The 18938-nt window shown below is 35.9% G+C and overlaps 1 protein-coding gene across 1 annotated transcript in view; it reads right to left on the bottom strand.

Moving 5' to 3' along the window:
* Nucleotides 1-18938, bottom strand: part of LOC117338391 (pyruvate dehydrogenase phosphatase regulatory subunit, mitochondrial-like) — a 53486-nt gene extending 34548 nt beyond the window's left edge. Inside the window, exon 1 of the mRNA XM_033899737.1 lies at nucleotides 18851-18938. The gene's annotated coding sequence lies outside the window, so the exon portion shown is untranslated. The remainder of the gene's footprint in view (nucleotides 1-18850) is intronic.

Genomic DNA, 18938 nt, shown 5'->3' with positions numbered 1-18938 from the left:
GTTCATGTGAAATTTTAAAAGATCCTTCCAGTATAACAGTAACATTAATTGCTTTGCGAGAGGACCATGCAAATGACAAAATCTTGAAAATCTAAAATAAGTATTGGATGAGGTGAATATGAATTTTATGAATAAGTGATACTTACGTAAAAGACACAAAACATTTTAATACCCTATATAAATACATCTTTGCAATCCAATGTTATCTTTAATTATCTTCATTTCACCAAATGTGTTGTAAGCTAGGAGGATTTCACTTGATCATAAGTATGAAATGTTAGAGGAACACACAACGAGAAACATATATGATGTTGGTTGGTAGAGATGGGAATCGGTTGCACTTTCAGAATAGATAATAGGGAACTCAAAATCGATTGATTATAAATATAATGGGTTTTCTAAATCTAAAACAGAATTCCTTGTTTTGTTTTTGTTGTACATCTCAAGTACATTTATTACACGTCTTAGCCTTCGTTATTAATATTTTTAATACTGAACATACACACACACAAAAAAAGTTAATGGTTGTTTGATATTTAAATCCCCTTAATCATTTGTAAACAATCATTTGTCTATATATTGGTACTTTTTGGTTTGGAAACATTACCAAAATATGCAAAGCCAAAGATTTACCAACATTTCCAGATCATTTCCGTTTAAATTAATAGCCTTCTCAAAATCGTCATCAATGATTGGTTTCATTTTTTTTTCAACTAATTTTCTATTATTTTCAATCATCTTCCCACCATTATTGGTTGGCATGATTACAAATAATTATCAAGAGGCTTTTAGCTACAAAAACAAGAGGCCCATGGGGCCTGTATCGCTCACCTGGTTGGATTTGACCAAATGTCAAAATAATGTTCATGTTCAATTCCTTTTGTTTGTTAACCTCAAACAATGCAATTTATGGTTACAGCGTGGGGATCCCAACTGCTTCAAAGAAATAATGAAGTCCAGACTCTCTGAGTTTACAACATGCATTTATAACTTTATGACTAGTAGTGATTTAAAGGAATTACCTCTATTTCCTATATGGGGCCCCGCCCCTTTTGCCCCTCGGGGGTCAGAGTCACCATTTATGAAAAATCTGTTCCCCTTCCCCCAAGAATGTTTCTTACCAAATTGGGTTCAAATCCATTCATAACTTTATGACTAGTAGCAATTTTAAGGAATTACCTCTATTTCCCCATTAGGCCCCGCCCCTTTGGCCCCTTGGGGGTCAGAGTCACCATTTATGCAAAATCTGTTCCCCTTTCCTAAAGGATGTTTCTGACCAAATTGGGTTCAAATCCATTCATAACTTTATGACTAGTAGCGATTTGAAGGAATTACCTCTATTTCCCCATTAGGCCCCGCCCCTTTGGCCCCTTGGGGGTCAGAGTCACCATTTATGCAAAATCTGTTTCCCATCCCCAAAGGATGTTTCTGACCAAATTGGGTTCAAATCCATTCATAACTTTATGACTAGTAGCGATTTAAAGGAATTGCCTCAATTTCCCCTATTGGGCCCCGCCCCTCAGGCCCCTGTGGGGTCAGAGTCACCATTTATGCAAAATCTGTTCCCCTTTCCTAAAGGATGTTTCTGACCAAATTGGGTTCAAATCCATTCATAACTTTATGACTAGTAGCGATTTGAAGGAATTACCTCTATTTCCCTATTAGGCCCCGCCCCTTTGGCCCCTTGGGGGTCAGAGTCACCATTTATGCAAAATCTGTTCCCCTTCCCCAAAGGATGTTTCTGACCAAATTGGGTTCAAATCCATTCATAACTTTATGACTAGTAGCGATTTAAAGGAATTGCCTCAATTTCCCCTATTGGGCCCCGCCCCTCAGGCCCCTGTGGGGTCAGAGTCACCATTTATGCAAAATCTGTTCCCCTTTCCTAAAGGATGTTTCTGACCAAATTGGGTTCAAATCCATTCATAACTTTATGACTAGTAGCGATTTGAAGGAATTACCTCTATTTCCCTATTAGGCCCCGCCCCTTTGGCCCCTTGGGGGTCAGAGTCACCATTTATGCAAAATCTGTTTCCCTTCCCCAAAGGATGTTTCTGACCAAATTGGGTTCAAATCCATTCATAACTTTATGACTAGTAGCGATTTGAAGGAATTACCTCTATTTCCCCATTAGGCCCCGCCCCTTTTGGCCCCTTGGGGGTCAGAGTAACCATTGATGCAAAATCTGTTCCCCTTCCCCAAAGGATGTTTCTGACCAAATTGGGTTCAAATCCATTCATAACTTTATGACTAGTAGCGATTTGAAGGAATTACCTCTATTTCCCCTATTAGGCCCCGCCCCTTTGGCCCCTTGGGGGTCAGAGTCACCATTTATGCAAAATCTGTTCCCCTTCCCCAAAGAATGTTTCTTACTAAATTGGGTTCAAATCCATTCATAAATTTATGACAAGTAGCGATTTAAAGGAATTACCTCTATTTCCCATATGGGGCCCCGCCCCTTTGGCCCCTCGGGGGTCAGAGTCACCATTTATGCAAAATCTGTTCCCCTTCCCCAAAGAATGTTTCTGACCAAATTGGGTTCAAATCCATTCATAACTTTATGACTAGTAGCGATTTGAAGGAATTACCTCTATTTCCCCATTAGGCCCCGCCCCTTTGGCCCCTTGGGGGTCAGAGTCACCATTTATGCAAAATCTGTTCATCTTCCCCAAAGGATGTTTCTGACCAAATTGGGTTCAAATCCATTCATAATTTTATGACTAGTAGCGATTTAAAGGAATTACCTCAATTTCCCCTATTGGGCCCCGCCCCTCAGGCCCCTTGGGGGTCAGAGTCACCATTTATGCAAAATCTGACCCCCTTCTGCCAAGGATGTTTCTGACCAAATTTGGTCAAAATCCAATAAGAACTTTTTGACTAGTAGCGATTTGAAGCAAATGTTGACGGTCGGACGACGGACGACGGACGCCGGACGACGGACGCTGCACCATGGCATAAGCTCACCGGGCCTTCGGTCCAGGTGAGCTAACAAGAGACCCATGGGCCTTAACGGTCATCTGACAAACATTTACAGCAGGGACACACCCCTCAATCAAGCATCATTACCATAAATTATCTATATTCAGCCAGTTATGTTTCAGATCAAATTTGGTTTTTATCCATTTTGGCTTAAAGGAAGAGCAGCATCTTATAAAACAAGAGGCCCATGGGCCTTAACGGTCATCTGACAAACACCTACAGCAGGGACACCCCCCTTCAATCAAGCATCATTACCATAAATTATCTATACCCAGCCAGTTATGTTTCAGATCAAATCTGGTTTTTATCCATTTTGCTTAAAGGAGGAGCAGCATCTTAAAGCAAAATTTCAGCCAAGTTCCCATTTTTGGGGCATGCCCCCTCTGTCCCAATTGGTGGGACAAGCCTCATTTAGGGATTTCCCTTCCCCAATGATGTTTCATACTAAATTTTGTTGTAATCAATGAAGGCATTAATGAGTAGTAGCATTTTAAAGCAATATTTAATCTAAGTGCTCCTTTTGGGCACCCCTGTGACCCTTCTTTCCCCAGCCTCGGGCCCAGGGCTCAGACCTGTCTCATCTATATAGATTATGATTGCTGTTCCCTTAAGATGTTTCAAACCAAATTTGGTTGTAATCAATAAAGGCATTAAGAAGGAGTAGGATTTTAAAGCAAAAGTTTTGCTAAGTTCTCCTTTTGGGGCCTCGCCCCTCTGTCCCCAGGGGCCCCACAATCCTCATTCATATAAATTGTGACTGCCATCCCCTTACAATGTTTCAAACCAAATTTGGATGTAATCCACCCAAGGGTTAAAGAGGAGTAGGCGGCCGGGTTTTAAAGCAATAATTCACCAAAGTTCTCCCTTCGGGCCCCACCACAGCGGCCCCAGGGGTCAGACCTGCCTCATTCATATAAAATATGATTGCCCTCATGCTCCCCAAATGATTTTTCACATCAAATTTGGATGAAATCCACCAAAGAGTTAAGATGGAGTAGGGTTTTAAAGCAAAAATTCACCAAAGTTCCCCTTTTGGGGCCCTGCCCCTCCGGCCCCAGGGGTCACACCAGCCTTATCTATATAAAATATGACCGCCCTCCCCAAATGCTGTTTCACACCAAATTTGGATGTAATCTACCCAAGGGTTAAGGAGAAGTAGGATTTTATAGCAAAAATTCTCCAAAGCTCCCCTTTTGGGGCCCCACCCCTCCGGCCCCTGGGGTCACACTACCCTCATTTATATAAAATATGATTGCCCTCCCCAAAGGATGTTTCACACCAAATTTGGTTGTCATCCATCGAACTTCAGCCAAGTTCCCATTTTTGGGCCATGCCCCTCTGTCCACTTGGGTCAAATAAGCCTAATTTATATCAATTAGGATTGCCCTTCCCCAATGATGTTTCATACTAAATATGGTTGTAATCAATTAAGGCATTAACGGGTCAGTAGCATTTTGAAGTAATATTTAACCTAAGTTCCCCTTTTGAGGCCCCGCCCCTCCGGCCCCAGGGGTCAGACCAGCCTCATTTATATGTGCTTTAAACCGGACGTAATCCATTAACCCTTTCACTGCCAGATTTTTGAATTTGCCAAATATGACATTACAATATTGATGACGTCAATATTCGATGAGGCGACATACAACAAAAAGCCCGCCGGCTCTCGTCACGTCACCAGGTCACAGGAATGTCGTTGTGTGAAATCGGGGGTATAATAGTCGAGTATCGTGAGTTGTACAGTACGAGGAGGGTGATTTGGTACTCAAACGCTCACAGAGCGTTGATCCGCACAGCCATCCGCTCAGAATTTGAGCGGGTTTGCAGCGGGATTGCAGCGGGATTGCAGCGGGCTTCGAGCGGGCTTGAGCGGGTTCGGGCGCGGGCTCGAGCGGGCTCGAGCGGGCTTTAAGCGGGCTTCCAGTGGGTCCGCTACATGCCCGCTCAAGCCCTCTCGAGCGGACTTGTAGCGGACCCGCTCGAGCGGATTGTAGCAGACCCGCTCGAGCGGACTTGTAGCGGGCCCGCTCGAGCGGACTTGTAGCGGACCCGCTCGAGCGGACTTGTGTTCCGTCACTTTCATTAGATAATATCTTTGCCTATATTGATATTTACCCTATCAAAATATCTAACGAGCGTACTGTTTGTGCATTTCGCATAATCTGGTTTGTCTATATTTGCTTATGAATTGTTCCTTAATTTCTTCATAACCTTGTTTTGATAAACCTTGTTGGTTTAACAGATTAATTTGAATTTCAACTTCATAGTATTTTAAAAATTCTCCGTTTCCATTCATTTAAAGAATTCAAAGTTTGATTTCAGTATGAATTTTTGATGATATTTTAGTAAGTTCATGAATGATGACGGGAACTGGGGTATTGGTGTTCCTTTTAATATTTTACCAACATATAGCTTTTGAAGCATGACATTTACATAAAGAATATCTAGATAAAATATACAGTCGAACCCACTTAATTTGAAATCGGATATATTGAAATATCGTTTAATTTGAAGTGAAATAAAATCCCCGTCCAAATGCCTTCTTTGTCTTTGTATTGTTTCATCGGTTATTTTGAAATCGGTTTATTTGAAATATCGCTTTATTTGAAAGGAAATTATTGCCCCTGGCAATGCTAAACCATTGTTTATGTACCGCTTAAATTGAAAGTCGCCACGACTAGCTTAGATTATATAATTACCGGCCGTTACGGTACGTGCGTCCGATCAATAGATAGGTAAATATGAAATTCTAATTTACACAATACAAATATATTGTGACTTTTAATCATTAAATGCGTTCGTTATGAGCATGAATCTGTATTTGTTTATGAATATACCTCGAGGGACACAGCTTATGTTGGCCTCTGCTACATATATACATCTAAATCGACTCTCATTTAACTACACGCGAGACAATTACAAACGACGAGGCCATTCTTAGGGATTCGACAGAAAATGAAAACAACGTAACCAGACCAGTGATTTTGACAACGACCCTCAAACATTTTAAGTGTGTCTTATTTAATTGTCACAAACATGTACATAAACCGACCGTAGAATCTTTCTCCCTTTTTTCTATGCATATTTTTCCTGGTTTTGAATTTCCTGAAAAAAATGGCATTCTATGTTCTTTAATTGTTACTCGATAAAAGGACATATTACCGCTGATTTAATAGCGTTTGATACCTCCTGAAGTTGGCAACAGACAATTATATAAATATCAGATTATTAGGAACTTGTGTGAATTTGCTTGTGTACTCATCACCGTTTGTCAACATGTCACTCGATCACAGCCAGGTAAGTTGTGAATTTTATTACAGGTAAATTGCAAGGTTCCTTTGAACTGCAGTCAGAGAACTTTATATCTACGTTCCTACCTGTAATGGTATTGAAGATAGGTTAAAGTGTACCCTGAACGAAAAATTATATTGAAATATGTTATTGGTATTGATTAATAAACAAGAATGCAGAAAACCGCATAACAATCGGCCGACCCATTACCGAGTAATTGCGATTTTTCTCGAAAACACACCTGAAGACCTCGTTTTGGTGACCTCTGACCTGTGACGTCACAGGTTTAACACGATCGGAGCCGCCATATAGGAAATATATAGAAACAAACGTGAACACGTGCCTGTAATTAATGCGAATAAGACAACAAAAATGAAAGTGCTGAATAAACTCTCCGAGTTATATTTGTGAATTAGTAAACAAGTGCTACCGAAACCAGGGACATATAATTTTCTCACTAATTTTCTCTCATAACGAGCCATATACAACATGTAACATCTTTCTAATTTTCTATTATAACGGGCCAAATACAACGTGTATCATCTTATTTATTTTCTATTATAACAGGTCGTATATAACATGTATATTTAAATAACTCTTTTTATTTTAACGGGTCGTTGTAACATGTATGACATTTGAATAACGGGCCGTTTAAAACGACTTACATCATATAGCCTTTATTATGAGGGCATGACCGGTTTGTTAAATACAAATGTACCAGTATTGATTTCGGTTATAATACTTCTAGTAATACAAGTTTAAAATGCAATTCATACAAGATGTGAAATAAATGCTAATCATTTTGATTTTTTTATTAGCCAAAACAGCAAGATTGTAAGTAATTGTCCGCAATTGATAAAACGTGTCCACGAAAGATCAGTAACTCCCAGACAAGATTCATAGAGTAAATTTTCAACATCATGGGTATATATATGAATGAGGTAACTTAGGTCAATTATTCTATAGACAAACCTTTGAGATACGAATTTTTTCGTTTGTAAGGAAAACGAAACTCACTGAATTCCAAAAATAATGTGTTTGATTTCAACAACTTGAAAATGTATTCCCTATAGTATAAACGCAATTCTTAATAAAATTCAAGCTCAATTTATGTACAACCTGTAAAAAGCATGTCTTCGGAACTTTTTTGAAGCGCACAGAAACCAAACACGTTTAACTCACAAGCAATTATCGGCGTGTGCCGATTAGAACACCAGAAATCACAGACACCTGTGGTGCAGTGACAGGTGTGACGAGCTTGTGGACCGTAATTTCACACCTGGTAATTGTTTAGCGGTATACTAACCCATTCAAACTTTAGAATTCGTAATTCTCCGAACATGTTATACATCTTTTAAAAGTCCCTTTTTAATTGAAGATATGACTTGCGACACGAATGGAAAGCAAAACCACAAGGTTCTCGATCACTTCATAATAATGACACAATTGTATATTGTATATATTTTTTATTTTTATTTTTTGTTTTTGTTTTTCACATCCGGATTAAGAGAAAAAATGAGATTACAAAAGTGAATTCCCTGCTCCTTAACATATCTTCTGAATGTATCAACCTTGTCTGTATACATCTACCATCATGAAATTTATTTTTCTCAATATGATTCTGTTGAAACTCAAATTTCCAATTTTGTATATATATGTATGTGTTCTTGTTCTCAATATACATATCATGTTCAATATCTTCTGCTGCTCACAAGCATATTTCCTTTTACACATCCCGATTTGCCACAATTTCATCTTCCAAGTCTATATATTTGACAATGGGTAATGGTTATATGTCTCATAGAATGGCAATCGGTACTTTTTACTCCAAAGCCTATGGTAGAGTTTTATTGAAATATTCATATCTTTTATTCTCTTATTATACATTTTATGTGATTTTTACAAACATCTTAAAACAAAATTTCACCAAGTTTGCAGGCTTACTAAATACATTTTTGCTTTCACATCTAAACAATATAAATTTCATGTTAATCTTGCTATTGCTTTTACTACAACATATGGACATTGAATCAAATCCTGGTCCTGAGCCAGGGGAACTCTCAATTTTTCATTTAAACATCAGAAGTATACGGAATAAAATTGATTATGTGGAGAGTATTGCAGGAGAGTATGATATAATTTGTTTAAACCCATCTTGATTCTTCTTTACCAACAAGTGATTTATCTATGGATGGTTTTTACTCCCCTTTTAGACTTGATAGAAATTTTGCAGGAGGTGGTATAATGGTATATATTAATAATGCACTTAAAGTCAATAGATTAACTGTTTTAGAAACTCCTGGTCTTGAAGTTATGTGGTTTGAAGTGTTTCTTCCTGAAGGGAGGAAAATCATTATAGGAACTGCTTATCTGTCAAATTATCATGATGCAAATCATTTTTGGAATATACTCCGTATCTCTTTAAACTACGTCAAGGACATTACTGATGAAGTTATATTGTTGGGTGATCTAAATGTAGATTTGCTAACAATTTCTCAAAATCATGTTTTTGCAGATATTATTGATACTTTTAATTTGACTAATATAATATTAGAACCTACCCGAATAGGTCCTACAAGATCAAGTTTACTTGATCCTATTTTATTATCAGATTCTCTTATTTGTATAGACTCTTCTGTTATTGAAACTGATAAAGATTTTACGGATCGTGAAGCTTGTGTTGCTTACATTGAAGTTCCTTTTAAAATAAAACCTGTATTTAGAAGACGAGTATGGCTATATAAAAGAGCAAATTTTGAATTATTTAACGATCTTATCAGGAAATATGATTGGAACACTCTTTTTACAAATTGCAATTCAGCAGATTCTGCCAGTGTAGAGTTTACCAAAGTTTTCCTTGATTTTGCTAATACATGTATACCAAATAAAGAAGTTACTATTAGGCCCAAAGATAAGCAATGGATGAATTCTGATTTGAGAAAAAATATGAGAATACGTGATAGGTTGAGGAAAATAGCAATAAATTCCAAGCATCCAAGGGACATAACAATTTTTAAACGACAGAGGAATAAGGTAAATAACATGAAAAAATTTGCAAGAACATCATTTTATGATAATGTAGGTGGTCTTATTGATTATTATTATTCAGGAGATCCTAAAAACTATTGGAAGCTAATAAAGAGACTTATAAATAATTCAGGGACAGAGTCTATCCCTACTCTTATAGACCCAAACACTGGTCATATATCTGTCGATGATAAAGACAAGTCAAATTTATTAAATGAATATTTTTGTAGTATTACTAATATTGATGATAATAATAGTGAAGTGCCTATCTTAGAGCCAAAAACTAACAGCTCTTTAAATTCCTTATTAGTTACTTCTAATGAAATTTGTGATGTTTTAAAAAAATTTAAAGCTTGGAAAAGCCTCAGGTGAAGATGGTATAAGTCATCATATGCTTAAATACACAGCATATACAGTTTGTAAACCCCTTGAACTTCTTTTTAATTTTTCTTTATCTACTTGTATTTTTCCAAATATATGGAAAACAGCTAAAGTTATGCCCCTCTTTAAAAAAGGAGATAGGCATTCTATATCAAATTATCGTCCCATATCTCTTCTCTCTACTGCTGGGAAAGTGTTAGAAAGGGTTATTTTTAAGCACTTGTATAATTATTTTTTTGAAAATGCATTATTTTATCGGTTTCAAGCAGGATTTATGCCTGGAAATTCAGCAGTATACCAACTAATTGAAATTTATCATAACATTTGTCTAAATCTAGAAGAAAAGAAACATACTTGTATGATTTTCTGTGACATTTCGAAAGCCTTTGACAGAGTCTGGCACAAAGGCCTCCTAACAAAGTTAAATTCATATGGTATTTCAGGTAACCTCTTGTCCTGGATAGAAAACTATTTATGTAACAGACAACAAAAAGTATATATTAACAGTTCATCTTCTGATGCTGGTATGATAATGGCTGGAGTTCCCCAGTGCTCAATTCTAGGACCTCTTCTTTTTTTAATACAATAATGTATATACAATTTTGTATTAATGACATAGCTGATGAACTTGAGTCAACAGCACGTTTGTTTGCTGATGACACTTCTCTTATAAAGTCGTCTTCTTCATACCGAGAAATTGAATTAGTTTTAAACAGAGATTTAGAAAAATTAAATCAGTGGGCAAAAACTTGGCTTGTTTCTTTTAATCCTAATAAAACTGAGATAATTTTTATATCAAACTCCGACAATATTGAAGAAAATCTTGATTTAATTTTTGATGGAACCTTTTTAAATTTTAGTAGTTTACATAGACATCTTGGAGTAATATTTAATTCAAATGCTAAATGGTCTGACCACATTGATGAGATATACAAATCAGTAATGAAAAATATAAATGTTTTAAGGAAAATTAAATATATGTTAAAGCGTGATGCTCTTTTAAGAATTTATAAGTCATTTATTTTACCTGTTCTGGAATATGCATGTGAGGTTTGGGGCGGATGCTCTCAAGCTGACTCAGAAAAGTTAGAGCGGGCTCAGCTTGAAGCAGCTAGAATAATAACTGGTCTACCATCTTATACAAGAAAAGAATTTTTTATATTTTGAAACATCTTTGGAACCACTTTCAGACAGAAGAGCTAAAAGAAATCTTCAATTACTTTATAAAATAAAAAATAATATGACTCCAAGTTATCTATCTAACTTATTACCTCCTTCAGTGGGCAATAATAACCCTTACCCTTTAAGAAATAAGGACAATTTCAGAATTCCAAATTACAGACTCTCTTCTACAATAAACTCCTTCTTTCCCTCCACTTTAAGAAACTGGAACAATTTAGACGACAATGTTAAATCCATTTCTCTTTCTTCTTTCAAACTAGCTCTCTCTCAACCTATTTCTACTAGTCTGCCTTACTACTATAATTATGGTGAAAGAAAGTTTAATATAATACATACAAAATTAAGATATAAGTGTAGTTCTCTTAAGGATGATCTTTTTCGTGTAAATTTGGCAGAGGACTCTATTTGTGTAAACTGTGGTAACATTTGTGAAAATGTGCATCATTTCTTTTTTGAATGTCCAATATATGCTACTGCTCGTGCTGAAATGTTCCAATATTTTAATGATTTAAATATACATGTAAATTTAAATTTGTTATTATATGGTAATGAAAACTTGGCTTTGAAAGTGAATAGTTATGTATTTGGATATGTGCAGTCTTTCATAAAGTCCAGCAGAAGATTTTGAATATATATACTTGTATCTCTTTATTATGTAAATGTACATTGTATGTTAAATTATCCATTTTTCCTCCTAAATGTTACATGATTTACTATATATTATACCTATGTCATTACTTGTAAATATTAACATGTTGAGTGGAGAAGGCTTCATAAGTTGTAATAACTTGTGCCTAATCCTATTGTTCTTGTTTAGACAATAAAATATGTTTAAAGTCAATGACACAATTAAAAAAATAATAGCAAAAAATTCAAAAAATTGAAAAAAAATCATACACGAAAATCGTTGCGAGTTTATAAGTTTTAGTATTAATTATGATTAGTCACGATGAAATAAATTGTATGTTTTTATCATAAAAAACGGAGCTAAAATGATGGTTTTAATAAGTACCTATGCTTTATACCTGTACAGAAAGTATCAATTATATTATAATTGTTGCGAATCACTTTTATATAATTTCACTGACAACGATCGTATATAAATTATATCTTTCTCAAGCATTTAATCGTCCCTAATGCCTGAGACCATGGCATGTAAAATAAGGGATAAAATCTGTATATGTAGAAGTTTGTTGTAGGCTTCACCACTGGTATTCATACGGGAGAGATTTAGTCTATTGTAGATCATGATGATTATAATATTTTACTTTCTGAATTAAGTCTCCTTCATTACTAGAAGCGGGTTTTGTATAGAATATAACGCATGCATTTACTGTACGTGTGTATCGTCTTTTCTCACAAACCAGAATATCCAGAACTGTTGTATTGTTGGTATGTTTATTTGAATATTAATTTGCAAATGAAATGGCACATAATTTTATTTAAAAATGTTGATGCTGTGTTCCTTTCTTTGGTAATGAGTAAGAAATGGTAAACACATAACTAATGTACATTTATTGGTGATTGACCGATTATTACACCAGTCTGTGTTAACCAAGCGGTCATTTTCAGAGTCAATTTCACTATTTTTTTTTTTTTAAACTCAAACTTATATTGTTGGATTCCGACTTCTTGTCGGCAATATTCGCCAAATTCAACAACCTCGAATCTCATGTCCAGATCGTATTCAGACATGTTTGTGCTGCTACTGTTCACACTGTTAATGTGTTGACATACAGCTTGAGGTGGCCAAGTAATGTACATACACGGGTGACACAGAACGCAACATTTTCATTTGGATACAACAACGAAAAAAAGTGAAATTATAACCTATTTACTCGGTATCATTACAAGTAAAATGTAAAATAACTGCAGCGTTGACAACAGGCATATATGGATTAATAGTGTAAACATTCCTATTTAACATGTCAATTTAACTTTATTTCATATGGTATTGTTTGACTACATAATCCGTTCACAACACATAGCGCGCCAATGGACCATAACGATCTATTTTGGTACGGTGGGAATCACTGGGGTCGCATGATATTTCACCTGTACTATCGCTGTCATTCGACCAGCACGGCACCACTGCAATGCGCTATCGTTCAAATTAAATCGTTTGTTAGATTTTTATAGTTTTCTCAGACCGGAGATGTATATATATATATATGCAAGTCTCTGCTCAGACGTATATAATTATGTGTGTTACAACGTGTAAGTTTATGCAATGTTGTTGTCTTCATATGTTATTCTCTTGTTGTATCATGTAGTACAAAACCGATTGGCTGTCAAGCCGAAAGTAATCAAATGAATTGAATTGAATTGATCAAGCATTACCTAAAAAGCAAATTTTACACATGGCAGAAACACAGCAAATGTTACCCACTCTCTACTAACACTAACGTATTTAGAAACTAATCACCTTTCCTTTTTGCCGGATCTGGGTATGTACAAATGTGCAATGATAGTCTGGAATGTATATATTTCTAATTTAGCATACTATTTCATAATTACAAATAAATAAACAATGATACTCGTCACCAACACCATCAGAACACAAAGGACAAAATCGATCATTACGATGTACATTTACGATGTATACCAGCCCGTTGTCGCATAACTACATGAACATAATTATTATTGTGACCGTTAATGCAAACATTTATATTTTAAGATATTGTTTAAAGAAAGAACTTTGTGTTAAACCCATTTTCTGTGATTTTACAATAACAAACATATAAATGTATTTTTGTCAAATCAACTTCTTCACTAACGCTACAGAATCACTCAAGCAAGTGATTACGAAACACATTTGGAAACGTTACATTACATTCTGCAGACGTTTCTGATGAAAGAAATGTGAATTCCTCCTTATTCATCGTAACATAAAACAAAGAATTCCTTATGCCCATTCTAGGGAAGCGACAAGAGAAGCTGGATCGCTGGATGAGCGGATTTGCTGGCCTGCCGGAGCGGGATCGCCTCGTGAGCTGGATCGCCTCGTGAGCGGGTTCGCTGGCTGAGCGGGTTCGCTGGCTGAGCGGGTTTGCCTCGTGAGCGGGTTTGTGGCCCGCCGGAGCGGGATCGCTGACTGAGCGGTTTTGCTAATCCGCCAGAGCGGGATTGCCTCGTGAGCGGGTTTGCAGGCCTGCCGGATCTAAATCGCTGGCTGAGCGGGTTGCTTCGTTATCAGAGCGGAATCGCCGTGTGAGCGGGATCGCAGCGACATCGCTTGCGTGGGATTGCAGCGGGATTGCAGCGGGGTTTTAATCCCCAACGCTCACGCAGCGCAAACGCTCTGTGAGCGTTTGAGTACCAAATCACCCTCCTCGTACTGTACGTACATGTATTTAACGTAAGATGTATTTGTATTACAATAAAGGCGAAACAAAACAACTATTTATGTAAAATCCGATGAATCTTTTGTGACCCGATTCTCAGACACGATATCGGGTTCGATGGATGTCTCCCAGGAGACACACATTTCCTCAAACATTATTATTCTCTTTATTTCCTCCTTCAAGAAGATTTTTTAAACAGAACAAAATAATTTAACGATAGCAAACAACATAGTATAATAAATCATGAAAATAAAATATATGTATACATAATGATTAAACAAAATAACAATAGATCAATAGATCAATTTTAGATATCATTCACTTAAAGGAAGCACAATCTGATTAAAATCATATGTTCATGGCTTTTATAATTATGCATTTTTACGTAATCTTTGCCTGAACAAATGATTCGTAGGAAGCAATGTATAATAACTGCGACGTATGTATGCATGTCATAATATAATGACGTCTGTGACGTCATAATTAACGTCCGGTATTTTAAGATTTACCCGATTTTCCGTTTAAGGTCAATGAAAATGAATCTCAATTCAATTTAAAACATTTACTTCTAAAAATCCTTATGAACGGCTCAATCGGCCCTCTGGCACTCTGGAAACCAAAAGATCGGCCCTTCGGCACTCTGGAAACCAGAAGATCAGCCCTACGGCACTATAAGGGTTAAAGGATTACAGAGGAGTAGTGTTTTGAAATAAAAAGTCTTACGCACGGCGGACGGCGGATGAAACACGATGGCTATAGGTCATCCTGACCCTTTGGGTCAGATGACCTAATAAAATGTAGCTAAAGTTGCAAACCAAGATCATCATTCAATGAATGATCTTTTATCCACTTTTCTCTTCTTAACCCTCTTCCTCGTAAGACTAAAACAGATCAAAGAACTTTCTGAGATATAACAAATTTCCATTGTATGCGTTAAATAAGAAAATATTTATATGAATGGAATAGCAAATGAATCAACAGAAAAGAAAGTCTTTCAGATTATAAAAGGTTTTGTTAATCTCCAGCTCTTGATAATTCTCTGGAGATAGGTGACCAGTATGTTACCCATGCTTATATCATGCTGGTATCATAAGAAGGTCTAAAACATTGACAATATGAAAACAAAACAATGAAAAAAGAGATTTAGGTCTAAGTTAGACAATATAAACTATATTATTCACTATGAATATCGCAATGAGGATAAATCATTGAAAAATAAGTAGACATTATATTTAGCATCATAAATAATCTGTACAGAAAACATCAAAAATGTTAAACATGATTATATGTCACCTGTTAAATCACTAGTAAAAGCATTGAATCAAAGATAAAGAGCACCTTTTCAATCTGTCCGATACTGCACATACACACATGCCGCTTTATAGTGAGTCGACAAACATTGGTCACATATGTTAACTAGAATATACAGTAGGTGGGAGATCCAACGTCCGTATAAACAGTTCGGTATGATTCTGTGTTACCCAGCCAACGGATTCCACAAGGAATAGAAGAGTCTGGCCGTAAAGTTGAATAGTCAAAGTGTAACAATAACCATAACAACGTCGTGCTGGGTGGATCAGCTTTAATCAAGTACATGTCACATAAGTTGACTAGTTTCGACATTTAGGCGTGTCATCATCAGAACAAATTAAAAAACAAACATTCAGGTATAAGGTATAAAATGCGGTGCCTTGCCTAGTGACAATAACAACAAGTTGTTATGAGTGACGTAATGCATAGTACACAATAAAATGACGTCATCAATAACAGTGAGAGCTGATAGCGAAAACATTATATCAAGATGTTTTTTATGTGTTACATATAGTCTATACTAACTGTACTATACTATAATATACGGAAAATAAATTCTGATCTCGTATGTACATTTGTATAAATACTAATAAAATTGAATAGTTTTATAGACTCCATAGATTATAATGGCTATCAACAGAATTAAACATCCTATTTGTATAAGTGGTACATGTACAATTAAATCAGTAGCATACAAAATGGAGTTTTTTATAGTAATATCACTCTGAAGATAGGCTTGTATACGGTAGGTTCCTGGTATGATGTACAATGTATGTTAACAGCCTGTTTCAGGTAAGATAGAGACAGGATGAATCACATTATAGGTTAATATTCGATTAAAAACTTACAATACATGCAGTGAAAAATATGTTAACTAGAATTATACGCACGTCATTAACCACATTGCACCCAGATTTTAATAAGAATTACTTTCCATGTTTTTTTATTAAAATCAAATGGCCTTGGCAGCATCTGGTCAGCTAAGGGAATTATTAGCCATTGCCGACAATATTGTACTTTATTGTTTGAGAATAAGTTTACACAATGGAACTTTGAATCGTGTTTAGTGTTAATGTGCTGTAACTTTTTGTTAATTATAATTTGTGTCTTGATAAATTTAAAGGGGATGATTGACTTGAAAATTAACAAGTTACTTGTCAGTGTACTAGCTGTCATCAGTACTTCAACGTGAAGGTGCTTCAGTACACCTGTGCCAAGTAAGATTTGAGAAATTATAACCACACATGCAATTTGTAATGAATGATGAACCCATCCAAGTTTTGATGTGGTATATTTGTTAAGGGATCGTAACAGCTAACATTAAAAACAAATCTATTCCATTGTAGTTTTTTTGCATTAGACAATATGACCTAGTTTATAATTGGTGCAATTGTTACATACTAAGAATTAATATTTTTTGTGGCACAGTTATATAATAATTACAACAATATAACTTTATTAGTTTTTAAGAGCGAAGCTCTTGTGGCAGCAAAGCTCTTTACCGTTAACGTGCACGTATGTACAATATTCTAGTCCATCTTCGCATAACGTTCTGCGGGATGGTACAGCCAGAAAAAATTCTGCCGGAAACGGAAACAGTTAGGAGCCCGGTGCAGATGTCTGCAGAAACTGTTAACATAAAAAGTCTATATAACGTACAATCCAGTTGGTGTGTTTATAATGCTGACTAATTATTTTTATAAAAGGTATCTCTTATAGCGTGCGAATAAAATATAGCTCAAGTTATGGTTTCGAGGACGGAACTGGGAACATTCTGCATATTTCCGAAGATTGCCGGAAATTAACCGAGATGTTGCGATTGCATTTGGATGGAAAGTACCGTCAGTTCCCAGTTGCAGAATCGGTATGTCGAAAATTACCGATAGTTAACGACTGTCAAAGGTCATGTCATATAAGCTCACATTCTCGTAATTAAACGGCGAAACGTTTATCACTATATTTTTATGTTGTACATTTATTGGCATACTAGCAAATTAAGCTTCAACACTCTTTTCAGGCATTGCCTGTTTCATATTATCTTTGTCCTGCCAGGCTTGTTTTTGTTAAAATGGTCAAAATAGTGTTGTATTGATAATTTTTATAATAAAAAAAATTATTTTCATGTAAAACAATTAGAGCAATGGAGGGTATTATCGTCAGTTTAAGTATGACTGCTTCATTACCAGTGAATACTGTTCATAAAAATAAAATAACTGTTGTAGGTTAAGCTTAGGCTAGTGTTGTGTTTACCCGAGTCTGACTCGTTGAGCGTTTGTCACTAATACGAGGGAACATACTTTATTTGTATTTCCGGCCGAACAGAGGCAGTTATCGTCAGGTGGAGGCAGTTATCGTCACCGTCAATATTCTCATGCGTTTTGAAATGTTTCTTGTTATAAACACAAAAAATATCATGTCTACGTTTAAAGAACATGCATTGATCAACAAAAATAAATGCATTTAAACCGTTATACAAATATGCAACCGGGCAAATATCATTGTCGGAAATGTTTTGGGTTTCTGCACGTGCTGCCCGAGCTTTCAAGCACTTTGCAACAGTGAACATTACATTCAGCATCGATATTACGTATGCTAATACAATATTACGATATCAATAAATAACAGATGAAACTTGGAAGACACAGATCAAATACTGATCTTTTAAAATCAAATTTTAAATTTAGAACAAACAATTGGGTCTTCTAAAAGACTAGGTTATTTATTTCGATTATGCAAAACTGACGATAACTGCCTCCAGTGTACCAAATTGTGGCAGATATCGTCAGGCCAATTTACGGCATCGAAGAAGCCCGGATGTACATACAACGCGGGTCAACTTAGCAGACGCGGCGGAACTTCACATATATCACAAACATTCCAATGTTTGCTTCGAGATTTGGATATTGATAGGAGAAATATGATGCACTTACCTTATTAAGTGACGTAAGAACATCAGAAAATTATGACGTGAAGATTATTAAAATATTTAAACGTAAATATTATCTGTTTGGAAACTTTGTCTGAATGAAAATAAGGCCAGAAACGTTCTAAAAAATCACAAATTTGTTTAATGAAAACAACAGCAATTTCACTTCAACATTTAATGAAATATTCAAAACTTTTGTAAAAACTGACGATAACTACCGCCTGACGATAATACCCTCCATTGCTCTAATATAAACTGTCTAACTTGAGCTTTTTCACATTGTTTTTTTACAAAAAAAAACCTGGCACGACATATATAACACTAATACAATGATATTATTGTAACTGTTTCTCATACAAACAACTTAGATACCTGGAATTTCAAACCGTACAAAAATGTCGAGAACACTTACCATTCCCTTGGGAGCATGGAAACGAAAAACCGTTCAGCCTAAAGGACGACAGTCAGAATCCTTAGATTTCTGTCTGCTACAATGCCCC

This window comes from Pecten maximus, chromosome 11, assembly GCF_902652985.1.
Source record: "Pecten maximus chromosome 11, xPecMax1.1, whole genome shotgun sequence".
In the NCBI taxonomy this organism is placed as follows: domain Eukaryota; kingdom Metazoa; phylum Mollusca; class Bivalvia; order Pectinida; family Pectinidae; genus Pecten; species Pecten maximus.
This window is presented reverse-complemented; position numbering and strand designations above follow the sequence as displayed.